Source organism: Stegastes partitus, unplaced genomic scaffold (genome assembly GCF_000690725.1).
Source record: "Stegastes partitus isolate 25-593 unplaced genomic scaffold, Stegastes_partitus-1.0.2 Scaffold909, whole genome shotgun sequence".
In the NCBI taxonomy this organism is placed as follows: Eukaryota; Metazoa; Chordata; class Actinopteri; family Pomacentridae; genus Stegastes; species Stegastes partitus.
The window spans coordinates 110939-116199 of record NW_007578640.1 but is presented as its reverse complement, the minus strand read 5'-3'; positions in this window follow the sequence as shown (position 1 = coordinate 116199).

Sequence of the window (5261 nt, the reverse complement as noted above, 5' to 3'; positions counted from 1 at the left end):
TTTGTCTCCCAGAAATGACGTTCCGACAATGAAACATTTCTACCAACAAAATTGAGTTCCAAATGAAGTAGAGGTAGCTGCGTAATGGTTGGCTGGATTATATTCAGAGGCAACATTTGGCTTTGAATGAATAACATGCCAGATTTATCAACTACATTGGAGTCACAAGGAGGTGGTTGGGGTGGAGGTTGGGCGTACAAAGCATTAAACTCTCAGACCGGAGACTGGGAGTCAACGGTTGTTAGTTTTAGACAACCATGAAAAAGTTCATTAATGCTGTTGTCACTACAGATCAGATGATCTGGCAGGAAATAGGTATGTTGTTAGTAGACATATGGTAGGGATGCGGGATGATATCAACATCATCATTGCTATAGGTCAATAAAGGCTTTAAAATAGCATTTATGCATCAGCACAAACTTAGCGTTTATGGCAGATGAAGCAAAATTCCACTGTTTTTTATTTACAGATTTTACATAAAATTTGATAATGCATGTTTTACATTTAAGTTGAAGTCAAATAGGTATTATATTGTGTTAATTTCACAGCAGAGGAGATTTGATGTTCTCTATAGTTAGGTGGAAAAATGTGTGCAAACCGGAATTTACCAACACGAGCTGGAAAAGAAAAAGACATATCGGATACTGACAAAAATTCTATGTTGTGCAACCCTAAGATACGGTAATAAACATTTCCTGATTATGACTGAAAATGTTACCCCGTCATAGATTTCCGTCATAGCACTTTGCTGTTGCAATTGAGCTGTAATATCTAGGAGGCAGAGCTGTTACAGGAGGACAGTCTCTGCCATTAAAATGATAAGCAAGCTGGAATCCGCCCCAATATGCACATAACTGATCCTGACGAACACGATAACAACTGACTGGTCGGGGCAACTTCCAGTAAAACATTCTTGTTTGACTAATGACTATGTCCACCTTTTCCCAGGCTTCAGCACAAACATACGACAAACAGATGGTGCAGCATGTCTAATCAGGACTCTATGTAATCTTCTGCAGGTTGCCCGTTTTTGGTCTGCCAGGCTCAATAGTGCTGGAATTTCCTCTCATTCTATCGTATTTAAGACATACTGAACACGATACCTCCCGGCAGACACAGGTCAAGACATTTGGAAGTAAATGTGTTGCACGTTTATTTAAGAGTTCAGTTCAGGATACATTCTTTTTATCGTATATGATCAATCAACATATTGTCCTCAGATACCTTCAACCAAACACTGTTTTATTCCAACACTGTCCGATAACAGACAATGGCAATTCAAAATAGAAACATGCTATTGAAGCTGAGAACACTACTGATTGCATTTTCCTGTTATGTGTAGCATAAGCTTGATCTTTATAGATAACTATTTCTAGGAATTGTAAGTTGCCGCAGTCATACAATGCGAGCTACAGGGGGACCATGTAAAACAATGGCTATATTTCCTAAAGGATATTTATAAATTTAGGTCAGCAGATGAAAAAGACTCAGGATTTTGTTCTTCAATAGGATCATTCTTTGAAGAGGTTGTATATTTTGTCTGTATTTGCATTTGCACCTTTTAACCAGCTGTGTTATTTGCATTTTCAAAGCGTCAGAGGCTGTGAGACAAAACACCCTGTGAACCGACGCAAGGGAAGTTGTAGCGATCAGTGGCAAAGGCATGTGACCTTTGAGGCTGAACACGGTGAATGACTGAACTGTTCAGTGTGTCCCCACTTGTTCCTCCTAAACGTGGAGTAACAAACTGGTTTTGGCAGCTTGCACATGTACTACTGTATGAATGAGGAACGCTGCGGTGGAAGTGCACTCAGCAAATGTTTTCCCAGATCAATAGAAGCATTGCCTCACTGCAGAGTTCATGTACATTACGGATTCTGATAGTAAAGGGCAATGTCAGAGGGTAGGTGGGCAGTTTTTAATCCCACATGTGTGCTGGAGCCTATCCCAGCCGACTTAGGGCGATGGCAGGGGACACCCTGGACAGGTCACCAGTCTATCACAGGGCTACACTTAGAGACAGACAACCAAGCACACTCACATTCACACCTACGGACAATTTAGAATCACCAATTAACCTCAACATGTTTTTGGACTTGTGGAAGGAAGCTGGAGAACCCAGAGAGAACCCACGCTGCACGGAGAGAACAACGAGACCCCACGCAGAAAGATCCCGGGCATCCTAACAAGGACGCGAATCAGGGATCTTCTAGCTGCGAGGCAACAGCGCTAACCACCGAACCACCTTGCAGCCCTAAAAAAAAAATCCAAAAATGTGAAATTGGTATTTTTAGTCATGAACCTGCAGAGAATCATCACCTGAGTCTGCGGTTCGATTAGCTTTATGAAGTTTTAATTCATAGTTTCGCTCTTTAGCTCACAACTTCACAGTTTACATTTATTTTTTACCATTTTCATAGTGTTATTTTGGACTTCAGCAGGCAGCAGTTTTCTGCAAAAAAGCTGTGAGAACCCTACAGAACAAGATATGTTCTTCAGGAGTTGATACAGAATGAAAACAGAACTAATAGAGCGCTCCAGAGATAGTACACTGATGTTTACCAGGCGCTCAAAAAAAGGTCAGAGGAACATCATTACTGCTTTCGGTTCCTTGCTTATCCACTGCTTTTTCCCCCTCTCCCTTTTGTCTCCGTTGTCCTCATTTGGCCTCTCTCGGTGTCCCAGTCTGCGCTTGGGCGTGGCCCTCCGTTTCCCTTCGAGGCCGATACCCTGACTCCCCCTGAGAATCATCTACTAACACCTGCTGCAGGGCTTAAACTCCGGCTCATATCTCATCTCCTCACCAGACATCCTCCTCATTTCTGGATTCCCACCCCTGATTTCCCTCCGTTACAAAGACTGTCTGTAGTAAAACCTGTTAAACCGTGCAGCCGAGTTTGTGTGCTGCATTTGGGTCCAGAAAAATACATGAACCGACAGCAAAACAACTTCCGATTATTCCGAATGTTGCTCTGTAAATAAGCACCTATTTGCTCATTTATCACTGTGTCAGCTTAAAAGTTGATGATACATGTTGGATTCTTTTTCTGCTGCCCTAAAGTTACTGAAACATAATTTATAGTAGGTTTGAGCAGAAACTTTTTATTTCATTGCCAGGCACAGAAGATATTTTTCAAAGTTACAGTCTTTTGCAATAAAACTCAATCTTTATTTTAGTGATTTACTTCTGAGCTGTGGCAGAGCGACTTTGACTCACAGGGGAATTTAATAATGAAGAGATTTCCACTTGATTTTTTTTGAGTCAGACCCCTGAAGACTTTCTCTTTATGTGGATTTTGTTCTTGAGTTACACAGAAATTATATTATGAAGGCATGGCTGTGCAGATCTGGTCTTGGTAATCCTAGGCGCTTTGGTGAAAGGCAACTGGAATTCTCTTTTTGGTTCTTGGAAGTGTTTTACCTCTCATCCATCAGTCATATTCAACTGAAAAAGTGAACCAAAAAGAGAAGTCCAGTTGCTTTCTCCTGTAGCTCTTTGGGTCAGGAAGGGACTGACTGACAGCAAACAACAATAATTACAGCAAATAGCAACTTATGATGAATCTGCTTTGAGGGAAAAGTCGCCAACCTTCACCTTACTAATTGCGAACATTTCCCAGTGCGTCAGGGTTGATTGCACCATGTCATATATGTTGCATTCTTCCGCTGGATCACCTCAAGGTTGTGTCCTTTCACCGCTGACAAAAGCAGAAGTCCTAAAGTATCAAGATGATTCAGGTCTTGTCAGCCTGTTGCGGGGAAGTAACACAGTCTCATGCTTGGGAATCACACCCACAGATGTGACAAAGGTCACCAGGACGTAAAACACCACCAAAACTAAAGACACGTGTTCATATCTAAATTAGCCTCACTCTCATTCAGACTGTGATATGGGGGCAGAATGAATGCACTTTTTATTATTAATCAGTTTAGGACAGGAACACATTGCATCATACACAGTCGTGAAGTGCCATTTAAATCATTGGAGTTCAACAGTCTCTTCACATTTCCCCCACATTTCAAAGGTTCACGTCATTCTGCATTGTTGTCTGCATCCTCTATAGGGAATATCTGAGCTTGTAAGAAATGATCTTATCCGTTGTGCACTCGTGCCATTAACCCTTTCCATCTTCCCTGTGCCAGGACCAGACCGTCTGTTGTTAAAACACAACCTGAAGTCTTTGGATGGAGAGGTGGCCTAGCACTGTGACTAAAGCGGTCGTGGCCTCTTTTATTTTAAAGTTAATGAGTTGCAGTTGAAAATTTTCAGCAATTTCTGACCAAAAATGCCACTTTTTTTTGCTTGAGTCTTTCAGATCTCACTCTGGTCAAAGAAACTTATTGCGTTTCAGAATTCTTAGTGTTTCTTAACAAGAGAGCCCAGGGTTGTTCATCTCAGCCTTGTTAAGCTGTTACTGACTGAATTTGGAGATGTTTTTGTTTTTCAGGTACAAATTGGAAAAAGCTCGGTGTTTACCACTGTTGCCTCGCAGCTAGAAGGTCGCCAATTCGCGTCCCGGTGAGGACACCCGGGATCTTTCTACGTGGAGTTTGCATGTTCTCCCTGTGCAGCGTGGGTTCTCTCCGGGTTCTCCGGCTTCCTCCCACACGGTCCAAAAACATGTTGAGGTTAATTGGTGATTCTAAATTGTCCGTAGGTGTGAATGTGAGTGTGCTTGGTTGTCTGTCTCTAAGTGCAGCCCTGTGATAGACTGGTGACCTGTCCAGGGTGTCCCCTGCCTTCACCCTAAGTCAGCTGGGATAGGCTCCAGCCCCCCATGACCCCAGTGAGGATTAAGCGGTGTATAGATAATGAATGGATGGAAATTGGAAAAAACTGCTCTGAGCTTCAAAGATTATTTTAATTCATGGCTCTGAGGATAACTTTGAATGCTGCCCCTGTTTTACAGATTCAGGGAAACAAGAAGTCGCACAAAACAGTGTGCAGTTAGCGTATGTCATTGCAAATAGCCTCTCTGCAGCTTTTCAAAAAAAATGTTTCATTTTATAGGTTTGTTTGCACATCAGACTGCAAATAAAGACAGAAATTAGCTGCCAGAAACGACCATTTTGCTAACTGCATTCCTAATCATGGAACAAATGGAAATGTAGCAGGTTGAAATAAACCTTCAAGGGGTTGAACAGTGAAATGCCTGTAATGAGTGAGGTGATGATGAGTTGTTAGTGAAGCTGCAACTCTGACTAGATGATGATGGTTGTACGTGCACAGATTTTAAACAGCGTGTAATGTTTTATGTGAG